Source organism: Lycorma delicatula, chromosome 2 (assembly GCF_047948215.1).
Source record: "Lycorma delicatula isolate Av1 chromosome 2, ASM4794821v1, whole genome shotgun sequence".
NCBI lineage: Eukaryota > Metazoa > Arthropoda > Insecta > Hemiptera > Fulgoridae > Lycorma > Lycorma delicatula.
Genome location: NC_134456.1, coordinates 214048559 through 214067892, shown reverse-complemented (window position 1 = coordinate 214067892; position 19334 = coordinate 214048559). Strand labels below are relative to the sequence as shown.

Genomic DNA, 19334 nt, shown 5'->3' with positions numbered 1-19334 from the left:
TTTTTGTGGCTGAGAATTTTTATGCCATTTTTTGTATAATCTGTCTGAGAAATAATAATGCACAGCCCAACTGTTATCCATGGCTTAAAATAAATAACAGATTTAGATTGATTAATATACCCTAATAAAATATGTAAAAAGTTATTAACCTGAAAATCAATATTAACCCTTAAAAACGGTATATATCGGTATGTAGTTTTTATGTTCATATATTTTTTGGTTATTGCTATAGCGCACGTATAGTATCTTTTGTTAAAGCTTACAATTCGTAGATATCGATAGTCTAGGTTGTTTTCATTTTATGATACGTATTTTAGAGAATAATCGATTTCAAAATTCCGATAATCTCAGATGTAAATAGAAGTGTGTTCTGTGCATTCATGGTTATGTTTTGGTTACTCCGTGCGTTTATAAGGGATTTTTTATAGGTATAATATTATTTTATGAAATTAGAGTTTCAATTATAGTGTTAGTTGTAGTTTTAGTTACCGTGATCCGTAAAATATTCAGATTTATTCGTTAGTTCGGTGTTTTTTTTTCTACAATGTCCGAGCCTAGTAGTCTTACCGATGCAGAAATTAATAATGTTTTTGTTGATGATACTGATTTCGAATTATCTAGTGACAGTGGGGCTGAAGAAGATGATGAATTAATCACAAGCGATAGTGATGGGGATTCAGAAGAAGATGAGGCATTCAGAAACATCATTGAACTGGAAGATAATGTCCCTCTTCCACATCAATTTTTAGAACTCCCTGGCCCAAAACATATGCCTAATCCAGGTTCCACACCTATAATTTTATTTATTTTTATATATTTAGATGTAATTTATTTGAACTGATGGTGAAAGAAATTAATAGATCAATATTTAAATGCAAATAGAGATAGGCTGTCTGAACCATACCAAAAATGGAATAATAAACTCTGTTTAATCTGCTCTACCCCCCTTCCTTTTTTTATCTTGAACCTGACCTCGTTCTTGATGTCTTTTTAAATTTTTTAATTATTAATCTGTTAACAATTTTACCAAATAAAAATCTAATTTTCAATAAATACTACCAGTGTTGACACAGGTAAGGTTATAGATGTTGAAATACTTAGAAAATACTACAAGGTGAGTGAAAATTTAAAAAAAATAATAAATAAAAACTGGAAAAACATTAAGAAAGTACTACTTGTAGGATGCACTATACTGGAGTTAGTGGCCATATTTGATGATCTGTGAGTAATAATAATAATAGGTGTACAAAGTGTCTGGGTGATGGTGATAGCAATTGCAAAGCCTTCGTTTAGGTACTCAAAAGAAAGCTGTATGTTGATGATGTTACCACTGAAAAGCAAAAAAAAATTTGTTTTAAGTTATTTAAATATAAAAAAGTCAGTAAACAGTGAAAGTTATTGTAAATAACTTTGTTTTTGAATCAAAAAGGTATCTTAAATACTTTTTATGAAAAGTGTACCTAAATTTGGCATAACTTACATTAATGATACAGTCTATAAAATCTAAAAAGTTCTAGTGATAGGTTGATCTCATAGAATCAAATACCCAGTTTAAGGGGTATGTGATAAAAGTATTTTCTTAGTCAAGTTTTATTTTTTGTTGCACAAGTTAAGGGATACCAAGGATGAAATTGGTTAGAGAAAGGGTACGCATTCTCTTCCCAATCTATTCCTGGTTATTCTCTTGCATTACCTCCTTTAAGAGGTTAGAACTCTAACCTCTTGGTGGAATTTGTATTTTCCGTAAATATGTTTGTGGGTGATACAATCTGCAAGAAGATACATCCATTATGGTATCCTTAAATAGCCAGCTGCTTCTTTATTGGTACTAAATGGAATGTAACCTTTACCTGTGGTACTATATGGAAACACTGTTTTCATACTAGAAGTTGCATAAGCCAAAAATTGGCTTAGGTGCATTCTGGGGAAAGTTAAAATTACTTTAATTGTATCGTTACATTTTTGTAGTGGCTAGTCAGTCATTAAAATTTATTAATCATTCATATCATTAGTAGTATTTGCCTACATTAATAGTGTATTCCAAGCGAGATCATTCGAATGATGTAGTTAATAATTAAATTATTATTACTTTTTCATTTGAGAGATCCCATCTACCTAAACTGGAAACTTAACCATGCTGAAGTCATAATAATCAAGTAGAATGTCGTAAATTTTTCTCCTCCGTTTGGGATGTGTACTTTTAACATTTTGGACAAAATAGCCCATTTAATGCAATAATTATCATTTACGTTTTTAACGTGTTTTTCCGTTTTAAAATGTGTGTCTTGCGTTTCATATTTGTCCTCACAATCAGCTAATTTATGCCATCTTTCATGTACACATTCTAAAAACAGGTTGAACAAGAGATTTATTGTTATCCTACAACTCGAATAATAGGTTTATGATGGCTTACAAGGAAGTCATGTGTGTCCACATCAAATTGTTTCTTTTTCGCGTCATGATTAAGCTAATGTGCACAAAAATAATATACTGGTATTTTGTTTTGCAGCCAATTGATTTCACAATTAAAAAGCAATCAAACAATAGTCCCTTTTTCATTTAATCATAATGGGTAAAAACATCCTAATTGAATAGTTTACATTTTGCACTTGTCTAAAAACAATTGTACAAAAAATTCTAATAGTTAAAAAATATTATACATCATTTAAACAACTTTCGGCATTCTACTTCTAAAACTGTAATATTGTGTAACAGACAAACGGTACGTAGTAAATATGAATCAGTATGCAGTAACTGCTACAATGTTAATGTTTTGTAAAAGTGAGGTTAGTTTTTTCGTAGTTTTGTGGTACGTGATGGAATTTACCATCTTATTTGAACTAAAAGGTGTTTATTTTGTGAAAAAATATGATCATCTTTTATTAATTTTTTTGATAAGCGTAAACATTTAAGTGATGATATTTTGGATGAGCTAATTAATACAAATTTTGAAATGACCGGTAGACAGTGACTATATAATTAGGTTTGCGAAACAACTTGCTGTTTTGGTAAGTAAACTTTGAGAGTATTAAGACACTATTAATAGTCAAAATGAGGTAACACCTAGTTTTAGTAATGTGAATTTACCAGAAGTTTTCGAAGATAAAAATAATGGGGTTAAGTTTGAGAATCAAAGTAGAATTACTGGTGATAATGTAAGCAAAACTGATTTTTAAATAATGTAAACCAACAAGTTTGCAATACCGACAATAGTATAAATAATGCAATCATTAATGAAAAGCTACTTGGTAACAAATCCTTTTAACATTCAGGTTAGACCTATTTTTTTCTGTTTAGCCTCTGGAACCACAGTAGGTATTAAATTTCAGAGGATGATAAATGAAGTGTACTCTTGTACAGTTTTAAGTTGACCATTCCTGAGAAGTGTGGTTAATTAAAACCCAACCACCAAAGCACACCGATATCCACGATTTAGTTTTCAAATCCTTATAAAACTACCTTTATTAGGATTTGAACCTTAGAACTCTCGATAGGTTAGACCTTTCTGGAAAAACCTAAGTATTTGAGGCACTGACAAACATTGACTTTTCTGGTAGCTCATACGTCTCTAATTTTAACGATTTACATACCTTATCAAGTCTTTTCATACTTTTTTGATGTACCACTTAGTGTACAATTAAACCAAATAAACTGTTTATATTTTCTGCCCCAACATTGCATTTTTTATTAAGTATATTAATTATGATGTTGATTGTTAGACTAGAAAATACTAGATCATATTGGGATGTTAATGTAGGTAACCAATTAATAATGGAAACAGTGGGTGTAAATAAGTTTGAAGAAATGTGAAGGTTGTACTTTACTGACAACACAAAAATGGTACCAAGAGATCATTTTTTAGTCATGGCAGGTTTTTCTGTTTGAGACCTGTTATTGAATTTTTATATAAAGATTTTAGAAGTGCACCTATGGGACCAAAATTACCATTGATGAACAAATATGTGCCATGAATGTTACACACTAATGAAGAACAACTGTATTTAAAACCCCATAAGTGGGGTTTTAAAATATTTGTACTAAATAGTACCTCTGGATTCATATATAATTTTGAATCTATTCTGGTCAAGAGAATAGCTGATGAATCCAATTTAGGCATTTTTGCCAATTCTGTAGTAAGATTAGCTAGAAGCATTCCAATTTGACAACTTTACAAAATGTGTTTTGATAACCATTATACTATGCTTCCTTTCAGTTTATCCAGAAAAATGGTAGATTCATGGCATTGGTAAGATCAGATTCCATGAAAGAACAAATTCAAAAGAACAGATTTCCTGGATTGAAATTTCATCTCGAAAAAGAAATGAAAAAATCACATAGAAGTGCATTTTTTGAAAATATAGCAGGGTCAAACCATTTGAAGTGACCCAAGGATGGTTGCTTGATCAATTCAAAAAAATAAAACTTTCCCACTTGTTTACTACATGTCTCAGGACTATAAAGCTATTTTTATAAATTTTTAATTAAAGCAGTTTACTTGTTGCGGTCATTTTTGTTATGGTGCACAAATTTTTGCTATTGTAAGGGTTTATGGAATCATAACTAAAAAACTATTGCTCCAGGAAGGATGAAACAAAAAGCAATTTAATCATATTTTATCAAGGTAAAAGATCGGCCCAGTGGTTTATTTACCTATCTCTCTTCTTTCCATGAGAAAATTACCAATGAAGTTGAACATGAAAAATGGTGAAATTTCACTTTTGGTAATTTTTTTCAAGAGGCAGGGATGGCATACATAGTTTGAATTATTTTGTTATATGTAGGTATATATTAGTAGTTTTACCATAAATAATATTAATGCTGATATACTTACCCCTAAATTTTTAAGAATTTTTGAAAACTAATTTTTTTTAAAAATTCAAATTTTGGCTTCAAATAACATCTGATGGGGCTGGTGATAAAAATCCCATATTTGTACAATTTGCAGTGTTTTTGTAGATGTTTATGGCAAATAAAAAATTTTCTTGTGTATTTTACTAATAAAAAAGTTATAACGTCTTAATAATAATTAAAAACCTGTTAAAAGTGATACCATTTTGACTCACTAAATAAGGGGGTTTCTTGTCTTCTATGCACTTCATATTTTTTATATTTAGCCCCTATGTTGATGAAGTTAACGCTTTCAGTATTTTTAAAATAGTTCTTTTTAAAATTATTAATGATAGGTTGAAGTAATTTAATAACTTAACCAATACCAGTAACATAACGATTTTGATTCAAATGTGCTTGTAAAACTTACCCAAACTGAGATTTCAATGAGTAGCCTACATCTTTTTTCAAGAATTCATTTTTATTTTTATGTTAGTTTATTTTTGTAAACACTATAGAAGAAAAAGTAAATTGTAGCAGAATTTTAATTATTCTTCAATTAAATAGCCAGATTTTATAGCAATGAGAGTTTATTATTTAGTGTGGTTAATCAACAGCTGTGATATCTCTTCTGATAATTCTCTTAAACTTGTGTGAGAACGACCCATCATTGTAGTTGTTCAAGTGATGTCAACTTTCTCAGGACTTTGCAGATCAGTACCCAAACTTTGTCTTGTTGAGATTTTTGAAGTTATGATGATGATGATGGTCCAGCTGGGTGGAAAAAATGAACCTGCACATCATCATTTTCGAAGCTAATATCTACCATTGTTCCTACCCACCACTGATCATCATACACATAAGAAATAGAGTCTTTTTCCTTAAGTGAAAGTGGTACAATACTTGACACAGGATGGTCTTCATATTCCTTGGAATCTGAAGTAAATTAATATCTACAATGCTTTCTGACACAGGAACGTACTTTTGGTTGCATCTAGTACCAACAACTCTTTCACAGCAGTCAAAACAGTTTTTTAGAGTTTCTGAATCTTAGTTATCTCATCTGATTTAATCAAAAAATACTTTATTTTTCAGCTTGTGATTACAAAATGAATACACTTCATCAACGTGGCCTTTGCCACCTCTTTTTGTTGTTCCTTCCACACCATTCCAGGTATTTTTCCCATGGGATGATCCAAAGAAGTGCCATTCGATTTCAAGGTCAAAGTCATTTTTGTGATGGTACAAATAAGCAAATTTCTTTTACCTTTTATACTGACTTGAAGCACCATCAATAAAACAGATGAGTTTATTAATGTTCCGATGTACTTCATTGATATGGTCTGTTAAAAGTTTTTGAAAGCAATAAAATGTTAGTGCATCTTGCTTCAAGTGATAACTTAAAATACTAACAGTTCTGTTAATACATTATTTTCCTTGAAATAGAACACAAAAGGGTTGAACTATGGCTTGGCTGTTGACCCAGTGGAAGCTTTGTATCTCATCTTGAACAAGAAATGAAAGGTTTTCTGTGAAGTCTGCCAACAACACCAAACATTTTTCTTCACCTAATTACAATTTTTTTTTTTTTGTTGAAAAATTGAGCTTGAGATTTTGACAAAAATGGTGAGTTTTCAGCTTTACCAATTTTTCCACTAATGATTTGAAAAACTCATCTTTGGTCTGAAGAACAGTAATCATCTCTGCCCTATCAGCTGTTACCCACTGTTTGTACATTATTTTATCTGGCAACACATCATACTCTTTGGAAAAGTTAAGCATGTCAAACACTGCCTACTTACCTCGACATTGGTGCACACATTCATCATACAGCTGTAGTTTTCCTTGTTACCAACAAAGATGTCTACTAAGTCCTTGTAATCAAAATTAAGTTTGGGACCATCAATCATGAGTTTGATGTTCTGGTGACAGAGACAAACTGTATGAGTCCCAGATGAACCAGCCAAGATATATCATTTTGAACAGAGTTTTAACTGAAATGAAACGACTAGCACTAGGTAGGGAATCTTGGAGAGTTGTATCAAACCAGTCAAATGACTGAAGACAAAAAAAAAAGAACAGAGTTTGCAGCACATTGATCTTCCAATTTTTTCCTCGTGGTTTTCACTTTTAAAGGAGACATACAATTCATTTAAGTTTATCAGAACAAGGCACTTTAACTTTTGCACTTTGACACCATCACATGTGCTAACACAGTCATATTTATTAGGACACAGCCTGCTGTTTTGTCATCTTCATAAATAACAACTTTTTTAATCGAGTTAATACTAATTCCTGTTTTATATCTTTTACCTAACTCCAGTAGAATGCTGTGTTCATTAACTAATTCTCTAGTAAGTCTAACCAAACACTCAGATATATTGAACTCTAATATTATTTTAGATCTGGTTCAAGATTGGGAAAGTAAACTGATAACACTGGTCAACATGATTTTTGTCTCACGAGTACCAATAGGTATACTTAACGCAGTTTTTTTATCCTATTTTCAAATGTATTCGGAATTTCTCCATCACCCACAGATTTTTCGTTATTTTAATTTTTTTTAAATATTTTAAAACATTTTTTCTTCCATTTTTCCATTGTCCAGTAAAAGCTCCTAGAGTATTATAAATATGATGGAATCAAATGAGCTAACTCTAAAGGTAGCGTTGCTATTGTTGTGCAGGTTCAGACATGTGTAGACATGAATACATATTCATCAGAACGATGCAAGTTGTGAGATAGTAGTGAACCAATAAACACGTCATTGTGAATGCTTTGTGTGTCTGAATTATTGTGTATTACATATTTTACAACTTTATTTCTTTTAATTAGTCGTTAGTTACAAAATGCGTACAGTTTGTTTAAATCATCGTAACAATTTTTGTTATGTATCTGGTGAAGTGACGCTCGTCCCAAAGGCAAAACCTTACTCCATTAGTAATAAAGTATTATGAACTTTATTTTGGGTGTAAAGTTGGGAACTATGATTTGGGGGAAACCCAAAGATCACTATTCTGACTGTTATTTCTGCTTAACAAACATTAAAGGGATTACATCAAAATCAAAACATACAGTGAGTGGGTGTACCTTAACTTGCAATCTGCAATGAGACCAGTTCCACACAGTGTACAGTTGCCTGAATATGTGACATTAGACGAAGAGAGCTCAGAGTATGATTGAACTAAGGAAGAAAGAGAAACAAATTCTGGACACAATTTTTGAACAAAACAGTTCATCAGAGCCTCATTTACCACTCAAGAAAATCTAAACGATCTCATACGAAATTTAAAGTTATTCAAAAAACAGTCAGAAATGTTTGCTTCCTGGCTAAAATGAAGCCGGGATTCACATTCATATAGTTCTTTGTTCTGCTTAGAAAAAATACTTTTTAGACTACACGAAGATACTTTGCAGGAACTAAATTTAGATTTGGAAAAATGTGTTCTTTAAGAATTGTCTCTAATGTTATATGTCTAAGTTTTTCTTAACTGGTTTTTTGAGTACTCTAAGGATCACAACAGAACTGTCTATACAGGTGATATTTATAAGCACTAGTGACATCTGAATTAACACATAAAAATATTAGTTGTTTTTCATCACTAAATTCACAAATTTTAATAAGTTCTTTTGGCACTGTTCTACACAATGTTTGATGACATTCTTCACTCACATAAATTCCTATGGAACATTATTCTTTCATTTTTTTGTGTGAAATTACTTGAAAATAATGTAAAAATTTAACTGATTTAAGATTTGCAAGTTAGTAAAACTTATTTATTTAATAAACACTTCCAAACACAGGATGAAATTTGAGACACTGTAAAAATGTGAACAGGTCACTGACTAATGTCAGACTGACAGTCTGTAAGTGTAAAGCCAAATGATGCAACAAACATAAATGAACATTTGCAGCATGAATTTTCCTACTGGAAATGATTTCAAGTGCCTGTTATAACATGGACACTGCAATTGAATGGTTCAAACAAGTCTATTTCGACTATAGTAAGAAGTTTAAAAATATTAAAATGCCAAGACAAGAAACTCCTGTGGAGCACTTATTCGGTGAGTCAAAATGGTATTGCTTTTAACAGGTTTTTCATGATTTTTGAGAGTTAGTAATTTGTTTTGTTAGTATAGTACACAAGAAACCTTTTTATTTTCCATAAACATCTACAAAAACACTACAAGTTTTGCAAATTTGGGATTTTTATCACCAGCCCCATCAGAGATCTTTGAATCCAAAATTTGAATTTAAAAAAAAAAAATTCCAAGTTTATTTAAATTGATAACAATGTATTCCAGAAAGGATTTTACATTTTCAAGGATTCGAGAGAGATTCAGGGGATCGATGAGATACTGTTTCAATTCCTCATCAGATCAGAATGTAGTCGGAATTTCAGGAAACTGGCTTTCTGATTTGCATGAAGAAATTACCACTTTACTTCTCAATTTTTCCAGGTATATCTCTGATGAGAAGATTGTTGTTTTTAAAATCACTATACTATATTTTTTTTAGTGAGTGCATCACGTCTTGCTCGATATAAACCATCACAGTTTTAAATTCAGACAAGAGTAACTTTTAAATGATATTGGTAGGATGGGAATTGCATGCTCTCAATACTTAACTGAACTTGAAATTTACAAACAAAATAAATCTTTTCTAATTTATTTATTTAATATTTCTATTTTATTCCTTATTAGAGAATTTCAGACTTTATTTAAATTTTTCATTTCTATGTTTGTCAAATGCTTTTACAACCTTAAAAAAGAGTTATCCATTTAACTATTGTGATTATTAAAATACTTCACTTACACTTATTAAAATCTGTATTAGCTAATATTTAAGTTTCTTCTTTAATTTTTATTCCAAACTTGTAACATTAAGTTACAATATGAATATGACACCTGTAATACCTGAAATAAAGTTAAAATTATTAAATAAATTAATTAAAAATCCTAACTTGATTGTAATTAATGTATAAATGAAATCCATTGAGCTTATATTCATGTAATATATTTTACAGACCTTGACAATTTCTTTTTTACGTAAAACCTCTTAAATTGTTTTTAAACTATTTGCTTACAACTTATAATTACATAAGAAGGTACTATCATAAATTGTATATTTTTGTAGCCGATTAATTCATCACAAATTGTCAAACAAACTTTCAGCATGATTAGGAAAAAACTACAATTTCCCAGTTGTTAGAAAGTATTTTAAATTCTGTAGTTAGCGAAAAGATTATAATTTTTCAATTTTTGCCATCTTATTAGAGGAACTGCTTACATTTGGTTAAAATTATACCTTACTAATTGTAAACAGGTAGTGAAATTTCATCTTTTAATAAGAAAACACATGTAAAAAGTACATTGTCATTTCAAGATGACAATGTAATAAAAATCCTAAATCAATTATATGTAAGCTAGCTGGTTCTAATTTCAATGGCTTTCGTGTGCCAATTGATAACATTCTTATACCGTGTTTGAACTATAATGGTTTATTATCCCATGAACACGAACAAACTGCTTTCCATAAATCTTCACTCTACCGTACAATTTCAGGTTTAAAAAGTCATAATTAAAATAATTTTAATTCTTTTCTAATGATATGTAATTAATTGAAATTAAAAACAGATGATCTTAACACTAATACAATAAAATTCAAATCTGAGTTTAATTGTATAAATTTACAGTTTAATTTATTTCTCATTCACATCAGGTTACATCATTTCCAAAAAAAAAAATTCAACATATCTCCTGATTATAAATTATTACCTTAATTGCAGTATAAATATCAAATATATTTTCTTTATAAAAATCAAATTTTATAGTTAATAATTTATTTATAATCGATAATATGATACAACTGAATCATCAGGAACTCGTGCTATCTATAGCGTAAGATAAAGGTAGCAAAATATAATTTAAGTCAATAATCAGGCATTTCTAGATTACATAGATGTAATAATGAGAATAGATAACCTGTTTTTCTATAATTGATTGATCTGGTATTAAGAAATATTTACAATAATCATCCGCCATTCATGTATTGCCAAGTTATTAATGATGCAACCAAAATGGATAATCATGAATTATATGTAGAGGATCACATTATGTAGGTTTGAGAGTAAGAAAGCCTGCAAAATTTATAAAATCTGGAGGAGAATTCTCAAAATATAAACCATAACTATGCTAAATCTTTTCACAGCAGTAATAAAGATTTACATTTCATCATTCAGATGATAGAAGAATTTGTAAAGGGAGATGTTTTAATGAAATGTAATCTTAGTTTTATAAGCAGAAAGAATCATATTTTGATAGAGACTCTATTAAAATATATTATTTAATGACCCGTTGAAGTGAAATGTTCTTTATTATCCTTTTACTCTCTGTTATGCCATTTTCCAGTGGAATCGGTTTCAGATTCATTCTACTTCAAAATACTTGACAGACAGGATGATCTAAGTGAGAATATTTACACGGTGAAAATATTCCAAAAATGGCCAGCTCATATCCCAAATGGTACTTCAATATAATACGTCTAGAAATATATGAGAAAATGTATTTTAGGAGTAGACAACTCTCCACAGAACTTTAATCGGCTTTAGATATCTTGCTAGGTTTATTGAATCAGATGACTGAAAGAATTAACGAGGGACATTCAATAATTAACGAGACAAATTGATGTAGAGAAAAAACAGTTCATTCGATGACAATGAAACTTTTTGAGGGTCAATCATGGGAACATATTTAATCTTAACATATCTGTTTTTGTTGATTTCAGAATGTCAGCTCTGATTGAAACGTGTACGCTGGAAGAGCAACATTCATTGATAAGATTTTTGCTATCAGAAGATGTGAAACCGGCGAAAATTTACTCAAGAATGTTGAAACAGTACGGTTGAAAGTATTTAAACCGCAATAATGTGTATAAGCGGGTGGAACAATTTAATTTGGGCAAAACAAGTATGACTGATCTCCATCGCTCTAGAAGACCAGTGTAAGTATCGACTATTACAATGCAAAATTGTACAAATGATCTTATTCACGAAGACAGGCGAGTCAAAATTTCCCAAATTGCTAGTTTGTGTAATATTAGCGTTGGATCCGCACATTCAATCATTCATGATGTGCTGAATTATTGTAAAACGTGTTATTTGCATTTGTCTTGAGCTCAAAGAATAGTTTTTCTAGATCATATAATAACCTTTGATGAAATGTGGATACGCCATTTCGAGCCCAAATCCAAACGGCAAACTCTTGTGTGGAAACATCCATCAAACAGTCAACAAAAATGTTTTAATGTAACTCCACACAATACATTGTCCTACAAGAAAGAGCTTTATTATGCTTCTGTTGCTATTTTTAAGAAATTATGAAACTAAAAATTTTCTTCCAAATTTATTTAAAATACACTTAAAAGATTTTATTCTACAAAACCAATTCTCTGATTTTTTTTAAAATTATACTAATTATACAATTTTTAAAAAGTTCTGAATCTCCTGTATCCAATTCAACTGTTACTTAAATTATGTGCACAAATTTAATTAATGACTACCGAATTGTGAATTACTTGGTTATATATTTATTTTTTTTAATCTTCATGTATTTAACTTAAGATTATTTTATGTGACCATATTTTACATAATTAATATGTATTTTAATCGTATCTCTTTTTAACTTATGCTAATTGTATATTCTTTGATGCTACTATGGTCAAAGTTTTATCACGGTTTCTCTTATCTATCTAGACAAATGCTCGGGAAGTTCCTTTTTTTCTCTGGGGAGTACCATATCCCTTCTCATCATTAATTATAAAATGTATTACTATGTACTAATTTGTTTTATTTTGCTTGATAAATTAATTCACCGCAGACACTTTGTACGTGGGAATATGAAAATAGAATTTTTTAGAGTATGAAAAATGCTATGCCTTACCACAATTCAAACCCAGAATACCCGAATGAAAAGTCGAGACATTACCGCTCATGGAGATCACCAAATGAATATGTGTTTTTATAAGACTATTATAATAAATTAATATTTTCATAATTACAAATAACAGATGAAAAAAGAACAGTGAATTAATAAGAATGTTCATTAAGCTGCTGATGATCTTGGCTGCCTGTAAACAGGAGTATAGTTGCTTCACTTAAATGTAAAATGGAGTACACATTTTGTACTTAAGCTTAAGTACAAATATCTAGCGGTTTGCTGTACCTGAATTTCTTCATCGTGATTGAGTACAATAAATACTTGTCTGCTGAATAGCACTGTGAAGTGACAGTACAGTTTCTTAACCAACACCCAAGATTCTTAGCACTTGCTACAAAATTTCACGTACTTACAAAAAATAAGTTAGAAGAATAAAACAGAAAAAAAGAAAGTTTAATGCGATATATAAATTAAAGTTTTTCCATCAAGTAGTTTGTTATTTATAATAATCGGAAGGCATACTTTTATTTCTTCTAGATTAACTATAGCTGAATGTTCTGTGATATTCTTATGTTTTTTTATTTATTATTTTTAAAAAAAATCTTCTGAAAAATATTTCCTCTCTGTTAGTGGTTTCAAGTTTTAATCGTTTTGATTAAACCATCAAGAAAGAATGGAAAGCTTTTTTAAAATGCATCCTTAAGAAGTTTATCACAAAATCCTGTTGCCATTCTTTGAAATTTAAAATTATTAATATCGCTTTAATTATTGTCTCGAGTTATTTTGTTTCTTTCTTTTTAATAAAAATAAAGTACTTGAGTGAACAGCATGGTAGTGTGCAACTTTTAAATTCAAAATAATTATTTTTATAAAAGTAATTTAATATTCTTTAAACTGTGGACAAGATCGATAAATTTTTTATACAAAGACAACCTATTATTTCATTCACAAGATAAGTTCATAGTTCAGCCTGTATGTATCATTAAAAGAGATCAGCCTTAAAGACTTTCCCGTACTTAAATATATTTACTATTAACCCGACATATTATTAGAGAGATTTTGGAGAAATTAAGCATGTAATTTCCTAAAAATGTAAGAAGGTGCATTTTGTTTAATAGAGCCACTTTTTCTTTTGGTAACGTAGTATAATGTACAGCTTATAACAACAATGAACCAAACATTACCTTACCTGTCTTTCACTTGTAACTAAAATAATCAAATTACAATTCAAAATAAGTTCCATTATTAACAAACAGTAGTACTACCTGTAACGTAATTTATTGAAAATTTATAGGTCAAAGATTTTTTTTTTATAAATGTATAGCCAGGAATTGAGAAAATAACTAAATTTTATATTTATAGCTGTTATTTCTGTAAAATTTATTCTTACCTTGTTGAATAAAAATTGTCCCATAACACAAGTCATACCATAAGAATTTAAACTAGCACAGTATGCCCCAATGTACTTCCCATTTCCAGAAAATTCATTATTCTGAAAGTAAAAAATATTATGATATGTAACGTGTTAATTTCAAAATTATTATTATCGTAATAATTATGTAATAACAATTTTTATTACTGAATAACAAGTACAGGTAGTTAATTTATATTTTCAGTTTATACAAAAAATTTGCCTTTTATTTTGTACAACTACAAAAAAAGGATTAAGAAGAAACAGGAAAATAAGGGATTCTTTGTCAAAAACAAAGTTCTGACATTGTTTAGATGGTTTTTTTTTTCACAGGACTGAAAACAAATCCTGTTTACCCTGTATTTGTATTTTCAATACTTATATTATTTTGTTCATATGATTTTATTTTTGGTTAATGGCTGAAGTATACTGAAAAGGTAGAGAATCAAATAAAATCTGTAATGTATAATATAATTTTATTATTAGAATTTGTATAGTGGATTGTGCTAGTATATTAGATATAGGAATTTTCATTGCTGTGAAAACTCACACAAATACTTAGTAAGCCATCTTTGGAACATTTTTATTTATTAATCACTTTTTCCAAAATCTCATCAATCTATAATGTTACACTTAAAAACTAATGTTCAAAATAACATGATTAATTTAAAGAAAAAAATATTTATTAAAAAACAATTTATTAAAAAAAAAGTTATAGAAATTTTCATAAAAATGTATGTGCATGTGTTGGCCAGTATTTTGATTAATCTCCCCGAACTGGCTCAAAATAAATGCTTTAAAAATAGCTTTAAAAGGATATATATATATATATAGAGCATCCTTGTCCTGTACCATACAGGATAAGGATGCCACTGACCGAGTAATTATTACTTCTTGGTCACCCATGCTATATGGTTACTTGTGTTTCATGTCCTGGTCAATTTTTTTTAATTTTAATCAAATAACTGGAAGGAGTTGCAGTCAGTCTTGTTGCACATACAGTAATAGTGACAATGACTGTGTTGGTTGAGCCACCATGTCATACACCATTGCACCCGTTAAAAAATTGGAATTCAATCAAAGAATACCGAAAATGGTATTTTAATATTTATCCAAAAAATATTTTCAAGCCTAAATTTACTAAATGTGTGTTTGGTATAATTGGAAGTGGAAAAAATTTTCAATCGTTCAAATTTTTTTATTTTTCTCATACCTTTCAAGGTTGAATTTCAAAAAATCTAGAAATTGGCTTTTAGATATTCACATGAATTTTACACATACCAAAACTAAAGTTGTCATGTTTATTTGTTACTAAGAAATAAAAAAAGTAATAAATTCATTATTGTTTCACTTTAACGCTTTAAACTTGTAATTCAAAAATCCTTTCTTAAAGTGCTCTTTCACTGTAAAATGTATACAAATTTTCATCAGTTTATCTTGATTAGTTTTTACTGGGTGTTGATTATAAACACCGTTCATATGTACAGTCTTATAAATATAAAATAATACATTACATATATATAGTCTTTTTATGTAACATTGCACCATATTGGACCAAATTATTAAAGTAAATAATTACTCTGATAAGCTTTTAAACCCTAAAAAGAAATCGATTGAATGGATTGTATTTAATAGATCATTTTTTGTTTAATTTAATTTTGAAGACTGAAAATTCAAATATATTTAATATTAATGTAGATAACATAGGAAATTTTACTTAAAAAAAGGAATCCCATTGTCCCAATTTAGAAATTTTAAAAAGTTTTTGGATTTTCTATAATTTCTGTCTAGATACTTATCTGTTTTTCAAGTTGCTGGCTGTTATTAAAAATGTTACATGAGGTAGCTGTCGAGCAGGCAGATAAATGGGATTCAGAATTAAATTAAATATTTGATTTTTTTATAGCAAATATACTCTAATACAGTATAATTTTGGTGATAAATATGTCAGTCAGTCAAGGGAGTCAAACGGGACCCAAATCGTTTTACTAAACATTTTGTTTCTCGATTACACTTTTAATACAATATTATTTTTAAAGGGGTCAGTTGTACTCAAATTTTTTTACTAAATATTTTGCCTTTTTCAAACTGTACTCTAAATATTGCACAATTAAATCATTAATATTTAAAAACCCTAAGATAATTTGAGTTAAAATGCTGTTAAGAGCAAAACCAGGAAGTTTTTTGTAACCCTTTGCTGGGTTTTTTTTATCGTGAAGATGAGAAAGTGATTTTATAGTACGTGAATAAATATCAAGTCTCACAGAATTCAAACCCTGAAACTTACAGGTTAAATGTGACAATGCTACCATTTTAACATGAGGATCAGCACAACATTCCAAATGTCCTGTTGGATTCATATTGGTAATTATTTGTTACCGGCAGACCTTTTCTGCTTCACCATAAATATCATTCTAAGCCATATAATACTAATTGAAAGTATTTGAACAGAGTAAGTATGATACAAGAGTTAGACTAATACAAAATAACTATAAACTACCTAGAACAGGTTTGACCGGATATATTAGCAGTTTGATGTGATTATACCGATATCAATTCGTGGTTTTTTTGCTATAAATTTTTAAATTAACAATATAACGTTGATTTTTACCTGAAACATGCAGTATAGGATCAAACTAAAATGAAAGTGCATTAACCGATAGAAAACTAATTCTGAAAAGTTCAAAGCCTTATTCATCTCTTTTGTTTTTCTACAACAAAAGTTTTTAATAGATTTTTACACGTGATACAAAAAGTATAATTAAATAAATTTATAAATTACAATTTGACTGGTTTGATGCAGCTCTCCAAGATTCCCTATCTAGTGCTAGTCGTTTCATTTCGGTATACCCCCTACATCCTGCATACCTAACAATTTGTTTTACACATTCCAAACTTGGCCTGCCTACACAATTTTTTCCTTCTACCTGTCCTTCCAATATTAAAGCGACTATTCCAGGATGCCTTAGTATGTGGCCCACAATTCTGTCTCTTCTTTTAGCTATATTTTTCCAAATGCTTCTTTCTTCATCTATTTGCCGCAATATCTCTTCATTTGTCACATTATCCACCCACCTGATTTTTAACATTCTTCTGTAGCACCACATTTCAAAAGCTTCTAATCTTTTCTTCTCAGATACTCCGATTATCCAAGTTTCACTTCCGTATAAAGCGACACTCCAAACATATACTTTCAAAAATGTTTTCCTGACATTTAAATTAATTTTTGATGTAACCAAATTATATTTCTGACTGAAGGCTCGTTTCGCTTGTGCTATTCGGCATTTTATATCGCTCCTGCTTCGTCCATCTTTAGTAATTCTACTTCCCAAATAACAAAATTCTTCTCCCTCCATAATCTTTTCTTCTCCTATTTTCACATTCAGTGATCCATCTTAAAAAAAATTACAATTCAAAGAAAGAAAATAATGTTACTTTTTTGACATTTGTTCGCTGTTAGTTTGAAAAAAATATTAAACAGGTTGATATATGGGAATGAGCAATTTTGATCATTTAGCTAAGTCATAGTTTGAATTGGCAGATCTGTTGAGTATATTTTGTTTCCCAGTCACACAAGTCAGTCAAGAAGTTGAAAACTTAACTGTTTTAGCAGTCTGAAGAAATCAAAAACTTCCTGCAAAATATTTGAATATCTGATAAAGTCAATTTTCATCTAAATGATATACAACAAGCAATACTTTCATACTCCTGGACAGTAAACTATCATAGACTTTACACCAGCAATCATTACAAAATGAAAATTATCAACAGAAGGAACTGTTAGGTTTTTAAAATATCTGCATGTCTTCAGTAAAATCAATAATTATCAAGTGGACATTATCTTATGATGAAGTCAAGACTTATAGATAAGCCCAAGAATATCAATTTACAAGATATTTTCTGTAACCGCATCTTGTCAATAGCAATATGATGTTGCCTGTGAGATCAGATATTTTGGTGATTTTTTTACGGAGATCTTTAAAAATCAAAATGTTCTCTAATCATCCATGTAGCATTCATGAAAGAACTAAATGACAATCATTAAGATGTTACAGCTAATTACAACGATGCTGCATGAATACATACTCAAAAAGTTTTACCATTAATGTTAATGTTAGGAAGACTTTTCGGTAAACAATAGTGACATAGTTTTAGCCTTTCAAAAACCATTTCTTAGCAACACCCTTTCAATGATTTGTATATCTGATCATTATACAACTTATACAGAACTTTGTATTACAGTAGAGATAAATTATTCAAATCTACAAATCTAATAGAATTTTAATCCAAAGATACAAAAGTTAAATCTAAAAAAAATGACCTCAATATACTTTCTCATTTATTAAACTTTTATAAGTTAGCGGTATGATAATTTACCTCTTTGAAAAAATACATGTTTTTAATGTTCAGTGGCATAATAGTTTACAAATGCCTGCACAACAAAATTTACATTGTGGAGTATTGGTAGTACCGCTTCCATTTATCTGATATATATTTTATTGCCAAACTAAAGAAAAAAGAGTAATTAAATTTCTTGATTACACAATTTAAATTTATACTGGCCCATGTAGAAAAGATGACAAAATTATTCTAGAAATGATTTCTTATGAAGTCCATAACATAATCTGGATAGTAATTTCCATTAAGTAGGTAAAACAGCAGAAATTTAAATTTGAAAATGAATATATAATACACATACAGTTTCACAAAAAACTGTTCTACAAGCAAATATAGAATTTTTAAAAAATTTTTAACGTGGGTCCAAAAACATTTCATTTTCAAGTTAAAGCTTGCAAAAAATTTCATTCAGATTCTTGTTGCCAGGATAAATGAAACCATACAGAAATTCTTATGGTTTTTGGCTTTTAAAAGGAAATAAAAATTTCCCAGAACATTTCCTAATTTTCTAAAAACTATAATTTTAATTTTAAAAAAATTATAATTTTCTCAATTATGTTATTGAAAAACAAAAAATTGATGTCGCAAAACATAATTTTTTAAGTTTGATAAGTGAACAAATACAATTTTGAAACAAAATTTAATTCACAGTATTTAATTTTGTGAAAATTTATTTAAATAATCAACCAGAGATTAAAAAAATAATAAAAAATTGATTAATTAGAAACAGATTGAAACCTGATAGAAAAATACTGTAAAA

General features: G+C 29.2%; 1 long non-coding RNA gene across 1 annotated transcript in view; it reads left to right on the top strand.

Moving 5' to 3' along the window:
- Positions 1–364: 364 nt before the first annotated feature.
- The window catches only part of LOC142319641 (uncharacterized), a 96562-nt gene continuing 77592 nt past the window's right edge, over positions 365–19334 (top strand). Inside the window, exon 1 of the long non-coding RNA XR_012755241.1 lies at positions 365–428. This is a non-coding gene — a long non-coding RNA (uncharacterized LOC142319641). The remainder of the gene's footprint in view (positions 429–19334) is intronic.